The sequence below is a fragment of the Ixodes scapularis genome, unplaced genomic scaffold, assembly GCF_016920785.2.
Source record: "Ixodes scapularis isolate PalLabHiFi unplaced genomic scaffold, ASM1692078v2 PGA_scaffold7__128_contigs__length_106722199, whole genome shotgun sequence".
Lineage (NCBI taxonomy): Eukaryota > Metazoa > Arthropoda > Arachnida > Ixodida > Ixodidae > Ixodes > Ixodes scapularis.
This window is the reverse complement of record NW_024609882.1, coordinates 57925734-57933446: the sequence shown is the minus strand read 5'-3', so window position 1 is coordinate 57933446 and position 7713 is coordinate 57925734. Positions and strand designations below refer to the sequence as shown.

The 7713-nt window shown below is 44.4% G+C and overlaps 1 pseudogene; it reads right to left on the bottom strand.

Moving 5' to 3' along the window:
• Positions 1-1237: 1237 nt before the first annotated feature.
• Positions 1238-3096, bottom strand: LOC120841557 (annotated as a pseudogene).
• Between the last annotated feature and the right edge of the window lie 4617 nt (positions 3097-7713).

The following is a 7713-nucleotide window of genomic DNA, read 5'->3' as shown; positions in this document are numbered from 1 at the left end:
GACACTGCGGATCATCGCAGTGACCTTGAGAGAGATATGTCCCGAATTATCCTAACCGTCGCGTCAAAACGCACACACACTAAAAAAAATAAACCACACACAGGTGGCCTCTAAACCGTGGCGACGCACCCAGACATAAAGAGACCACAAAGAGAACACCTTTTTTTTCCCCCTTTTCTTTTCCTTGGGAAAACACACCCAAGTGATCTCGAAACCGCGATCACAAGCACATCAAAAAAAAAAAAAATATATATATATATATTTTTTTAGATGTATATACACATATACATTGCCTCTTCCCCCCCCCCCCCCCCCCTTTTCTCGGAAAAAAGAATGCGTTCGTTCAAAGTCTGAGAAACTTTTTGGAGCTGCGTCCAAGGTGCATCGATGCTTGGCTTATGCAGTTTCCAATAGAACTTATTCTTATTGTTTCTTTAACGACCCTCTTAATGTCATTTCGCTCTTTATGCAGAACTTCTGTCTCTGACCAATGGGCATTACAATTATTGCATTCCTCTATGTGTTTTGCTATTTCGGAGTTCGGCGCATGCGTGCGTACATTTCTCTTGTGTTCTAGTAACCTGTCATTGAGGCATCTTGAAGTTTGTCCCACGTACCTAAATCCACATGTCAACGGAATCTCATATACTACACTCTCTTTGCAAGGAACTGAAGGTTCCCGATGGGCCTTCTGACAACCCTTGTGGTCCGACAGAAAGGGCGTCAACCTGCTCATTTTTAAATCTGAAGAAAACACTACGTCCACGCCGAACTTTTTTGCGAGAGCCTTTAGGTTGTGGGAAATCCCGTGGAAATACGGGATTACTGCTATCTTCTTTCTTGCTTCCTTTTCCCGTGGTGCGTTGTTAAATTTCAGTTCTAGTTGTCTTTTAATGAATTCTTCTTCATAACCTGCAGATTCTAGCCTCATCCACTGTTCTTTCACAGCACTACTCATAAAATGAGCGCATGATTTACCCAACGCGTTTGTTACTAAGGACTTAACTACTCCTGCTTTAACCGACTTGGCGTGACAACTCTTTCTACTTAACACAGGTTTTCCGGCTTTCTTCCCGTATTCCCAACAAAGACCTTGTTCGACATGTACGCTTAAATCTAGAAACTGCAGGATCCCATTTTCAGGCTTTTCATTTGTAAACCTAAGCTCCGGAGCTGCTGCTTTTATAATCGATTCTAAACCCTGAGCATCATTCTCTCGAAAAGCGCAAATAAAAATGTCATCCACGTACCTTTTAACAATGCAACCATTCAAGTTATTCTCTTTAAGTGTTTCACTTACGCAACTATCTAAGGTGTTAAGATAGATTTCTGCTAACATCGGAGCCACCGAAGATCCAATGCATACACCATCTCTTTGAACATATTTCTGCCCATTATATTCAACAACTGTTGCTTGAAGGTACAAATCAAGAAGTGAAAGGAAACTGTCGACGGCGATGCCCGTCCTGGACTGAAAGTTTACCAGGTTTAACTCTAGCACCTGCCGAACTCTTTGCATCAAGCGCACTTTCTCAAGCGAATAGTATAGATCCTTAATGTCCATTGACATTACAGTGCATTGTCTTCCATGAAAGCCCTCTAGAACATCAATTAGTGCCTCTGAATTTCTCAGTGAAAGACTCCCCTCCAGTTGAATTACATTCAACCCTCTTTGCAAAAATTTCGAGACGCTACACTGCCACGTTCCGAGTTCGTTGATTACTGTGCGAAAAGGCATATCCGGTTTGTGATCTTTCAAAAAAAAAATTTTAGACTTAACGAAGACCTTGTTTGGTTAACTACTTGTTTTGCCAAATTATCCATCTCATCTTCCTTGAAGATTTCAACAATATTCTTCTTAATTTTCTTAATGTTCCCTTTCCATTCAATGAAGAGTGCGCTGAGGGCTTCGTCTGCCTTTCTACCGAACACTGTCTCGGGAAGTACACCGAACATACCACTTTTGTCAGTCTGCAGCAGACGCAGCGATCCCCTTTCTAGTTCCTTCACGGCAGCGCTTATGACACGAAAATCTCTCTTTTCAGTTCGAAAGCTATCATCCATCAGTTTGTCCATTCTATCAACAGCACAATCCACGAACGTGGCTCTTTCATCATGACCCGTCACTTTCGAAATAGTCTGAATTGCGGAAAACACATCTACCCTTGAAGGTTTCACGTTCATGCAGGACTTTGGGCCATTCCCCAGTGTTTGTTCCGTCTTTCTAGAAATGGACACCTCGCATGGATTCACCACGTGCGGTATAGTCAGATTGGACTGATTGTTGAGATCTGGTAGTCTTCCACATGCTGTCGCCTGATTGTTCCTTGGGATGCTCCTTAACACTGTTCTTCGCTTTACGCTCCAAAGACTGTCAAAAAGTACCTTTTTTCCTGCGTTCCAGCGTTGGAAGTCCTGATCGTGCTTGTATTGCTGGCCCCGAAGGATGGTCCAGATGCGTTCGCAGGCCCGTCGTAGCTCTTCAATTCTCTTGGTCGCACCTTGTCTGTATGCCTTGATAATCTTCTTTTTGGCGCTCCATGGGAATCTTGAGGATGATAGATGTTTGAAGAGGTTCGGATCCACATACCGCTTTCTCAAACTGATCAGCCTTTAAGTACCCTCGGAACGTTTTCCCAACCACACTCTACACATAAACTCCTTTGTTGCAGACATTTCGAACCGGATGGATACAAAAGATACAAAACAACCCACACATGAGACGAGGACTTAACAAAGGGACACTGCGGATCATCGCAGCATTCACGGTACTCGACAACCTGGGACGACGTCTGGCTGAATTGGAAGCGGAGGTCGCTTTCCTGGGCATCAGTTCTATGTATATCTATACTTTGGAGCCAACGTTTGCCATTTGGTCAAGCAATGGTGTGCTGTTTGGAAGTTGGGCCGCAATAATCGTCTAAAAAATAACGCACTATGTTTTTTTTCTTTTTTTTCTTTTTTTTTAATTTCCAGAAGTGATGTGTTTTGTCGTCTGCTCTCAAGCGCATTCTCGCTGGATTGAATCATCGGTCTTCCTCGCGCAGATTCCGTCCGCGACGCAGGTGACTCGGGGTACTCCGCCGATTTCTTCATGGTCCCCGATTCGCTTGAAATTTTGCTAAACTCGCCAAACAACATCGCCAGAATAGTATCCCAAATATTAGGTCAAAATAATTTTTTTTCACGAAGTTATTGAATTTACAATTTTGGTCCTCACCGTGTTTTTCAAACTGAAAGTCTCTACTGGCAACAATGAAAAAGTGACGTCATTGGAAGTGCAGGGGTTCACTCTTTGGACTGTAGAATTTCTTCCCAACTGATTCGAAGCAGTTTCATGGTGTCAAATGAATGCCTTGGAAGCTCGCTCCAGTCCCCGCGCTCCAGCACGGAACAAAAGATTGGCATATTCTATTTTTTAGACTGCTCGCCCGACTGGCAAGCTGAACTTCCACTGACGTCACGGCCCTGAAAAGGGCGGGTATATTTGAATTTCTGTTTTTGCATCATTTTCATTTGCCGATTTCGCAATAACTATTATGAATTTCACGATACTAAATAGCATACCAGAAAGGGTAAAGGCCTGGGAGTCAGAAAATATAGTTAGTTGAGGTAGCTCAAAAATCGGCGGAGTACCCCTTTAAGGCCGGTTCAGACACTTGCGTTTGAGTACGTTTGACTGCGTTGCGTCGAGAAGCGAAAGCGAGTCACCGGCACATCTGTGCTTCGTATAAAGCGTGGACTCCAATTCAAGGAATCATCATGGCACGCGAGATAAGCAGCAGAAATGTCCTGGTTTCTCGCTGCCGCAACGCAGTCAAACGCAGTCAAACGCAACTGTCTGAACCAGGCTTTACAGTCATTATATAGAGCTGTGACTCTTGTGTGTAGTTACTTCCAAGCATGCTTTGCGATCCGTGATCCCTCAGTTTTAGCAGACCGTTTTTGCACCTTCGATACGATACTTCAGCGGTGCGAACGGCCATGGAGTAGTTATGCCTGGGCGCGTATCGAGCCGGCTGGAACCACGCCTACTGTTCTGGCACCGATTACAAAATTTTGATTCCGGTTGAGCGGGACTCAACAGGTATTTGAGATTGCTAAAATGCGTGATAGAAAGAAATGAAAAGAAAAAAAAAAAAGAAAAACAGGAGATGTGCATTTTCGTTTTTTCTATTTATATTCCTAAAAAGTTGACGCAAAATCCCTCATGCGTCCATGGCCTAGCGGATAAGAGGTCTGCTACTTTGGCCTACCTAGCGAGTGGGTTTTTAATTACAAATATTAAGGAAACCAACCCGTCCTGGGTTTCAAAACCCAGGACGGGTTGGTTTCCCTCATATTTTTCCTTATGAAAGTTTTGCTAATAAACTGTGCGTTAAAAAAAGAAAAAAAAAAAAAAAACAGGTTTCCAGACTAAACTTGTCAGACCAAACAGGTCTCCAAACAGAAAGGAGCGAAAACAGGGCGCGCCATCTATCGGTCATCTTTTCAACGAATTCCCGCGACGCCGGAGTTGCCACGCGTGTGCCTGATCGCTCTAATCCCCACACCCGTTCTCGGCCCTTTCGCCTCTCCAAGCCTTGCCGCCGTGCCCGGCCTTCCCCCCTCTTTCGGCCTTGACACCCCTCCCGGCCCTTTCGCAGCCGTCGGCCTAGCCCCCGCACTCGGAAGTTCCGGCTCGCTCGGCCCTAATCCACGCTTGGCCCTTCCGCGAGGGCCGGCCGAACTGGTAGTGACCCGAATTTGCCACTTGCGAAAACACGGAGACCTACCCAGCGAGAACCAGGAAAGCAAGACACGCACACTGACGCCTCGGCGTGCAGAATGAAACAGGATAGGGGCGCGGAATACGGCCGCGGAAGAACACCTCGCACAGTGCCGATCCGGCCGATCTCCGAACGGACGATTTCGCATTTCGTGGACAGCGAGCGCCACCGCACGGGAGAGAGAGGTACCTTAAAAACGACGAAAACAAGCACCGACACCTTGGTTCTTTATATTTGCTGTACTTACGGAACAAATCGACTTACATGAATAATTTGACTATTATTCGATTCCGTAATAAATTTAGAAAACATTAAGCGCAATACTTCTTATGTTAGAATTTAGATAATTTTCTAAATTCGCTCCGAACGCAAAAGTGCCGAATTAGCCGATTTTGACAATTTTCATGATTTTTTAAAGAATATAATTAAATTTATGATGAAACATTTGTTGCGCTTAGTGTCTCGATAATGACTCAATGTCTTTAAAGCCAAAATTTTCAAGAAGATCCGCGCAGCCGTTATTATGTGAGAATTTTTTTAATTTGGTGAAAAACCTCATGTATTCTCTATGGGGCTCTGAGGTGCGCCCCCTCTTAAGGACGACCTTATGGACGACACAAAGGACAGCGTCGTCCTTGAGCATACAATTGAGCGGGGTGCGCTTGATGACGTATATATAGGGACATATATCGGGCACAATGGCGCAGCTTTTTCGCGTAATTAGAAAAGTAAGGCTTCCACCTTAAAATAGCAGAAGAAATGTAACAAAAAATGCATTTGGGGGCATCCTAAATTCAGATATTTTGTAACTTGATCAAAATGCCTGGATGCGTACAAAATGTTCTCTGATGACGCGCGCTGAACAACATCAAGCTCTAGAGAGTACACATACCTTTATATCATTGTGTGTTATACCTTCCGTCGATGCGACTTGCATTTGCTAAACGGATGAACTGGTATCTTCTTGGTAAGAAGGCGAAATCAGAATATCTTACTTCGTCTGCAGATATCCATTTTGTTCACCGAATAATTGCAACTTTACCAAGAACGAGGGATTTCTGAGAAAGAAAATAGGCTGGTATGGTGTCCCTTTTCCCATAAAAAGCAGCCCAATAATCTGTTCGGGGGGGGGGGGGGGGGCGGAATGGCGGGAGGGGGCGGACGTCCCCCTTTTCCACATTCTCCCTTGTCCTAACTTTGGGGTTTTGAATGAAGAATTTTGTGTTTTATGAAACAATGTGACGTGTTGGGCTAGTTGGTTGGGGGCAAACATACACGACAGGACGGCGTCCTGTCGTGTATGTTTCTTCACTCTTGTCCCAGTTTTTTAGCCACTGTTTCTTCCCAGCGTGTTTTATTCTTTACTCGGTGATCCAGAAAGCGCTGAAACTTTTGAACTCAAGGACGTTTTGACCAGGGCAATAGCGTAGCCAGAAAGTGCATTTTTCTGGGAAGGGGGGGGGGGGGGGTTGTTGAAGTGGCCGTGATGTCCTTGACTTGGGGTGAGGGAGGGGGGAGGTGGTGTAGACATGCACGTGCATATTATAAAGTCGGCTGGGTTTCAGGGGGAAGGGGAGGGCTGAATCTCCGTAAGCCTCTCCTCTGGCTACGCTACTGGACCAAGGTATGGCTCATCGTCAAACGGGGGTTCTTTCCTGGTGCGTAAATCACAGAGTGGCCACGAATTATCGTTTGCGGCTACAAAGAAATGCAGTGACAACTTTTCAGTTTTCTCACTCCTAAAAGTAAAAAAAGAAAAAAAAAAGAAAAAAAAGAAAGCATATATTGACAGCTTGTGGTAACGAGAATTGAGCGCCGGTTTATCTGGGACTTTGGGAAATAACGACGATGGACGACCTAAAGAGGAGCTCTATTTGAAAACGAAAAAAGAAGTAGTGCGTTCTTTGACTTATGCTACAGGGCTCGCAAGAGTCGACGCGAGTGTTTAGGGGGAATCTATGACGGAAAAGACCTCGCATTGAGGAAACTAAAAACAAACGACAGTTTATTAGCGCGCCCAAAGAAATATGCCGGCCTGATTTCACCAGTCTTAGATCCATGCAGGCAAAACATATACGCGAATCATCTCCACCGCACCATCGCGACAGCGTTGACGATTTGTTTCAGTCTTTGGAAAGAAGGAAGCAGATTTCAAAACTTGCATGGTTCCTTCTTTGGGGAATCCTTAGGGAGTCGCTCACAACTTTAGTTATTTTGCACTGTAAATCATCAATGTTCTAATCTTTTTTATCCCCACCACTACAGCGGATCTTTACCGTCAATGCTCCGCGTTTCTTGATAGTATACATATAGAAGCAGCAAGAGGAAATAAAAAAGAATTAGAAGTAGAAAACTTTTGTTTCAAGAAGTTGTAACGTTTCTTAGGGATACCAGGCGCAGAGCTTCAAAATGTCAAGATGGAACGAAAATTTATTTCGCAATTGTAAAACAATTGAAAAAATGTAAACTTCGCGAACTACAGAGTTTATGCCGCAGTCATTGAACGTTTCGCAAATAATTTCCAAAGAGTGCCATGGGAGCACAAAATACAATTCAATAGTGAGGCTCACCACATCTGGTCATCTTGAAACTGCAAACAAATCGGCAGTCACGGTGATTTATTTTGTGGTAAGTACGAGTGTTTAAGTGCAAGAGCGAAGTGCGGGACAGTATCATAAAGCTTAATAGATCCCGTGAATAATATAGGGTGGCCCAGGTCGACAGGCTCAAACTAAACTGGACCGTAAAAATCGACGCCTGCACGCAGCAACCTAGACTTTTCGTCAACGGTGAAATTCACAGGTCGATTTTTTCTTGTAAAATTAAAAAACGTAGCTCGTTTTACATAAACAATAGGGCCAAGAAACTTGCCAGTGTCTCCGGCGGGCGGCGACACAGACGACCAAGTCCAGTAGAGGGGTGTGTTTGGTATTCGTATTGATAT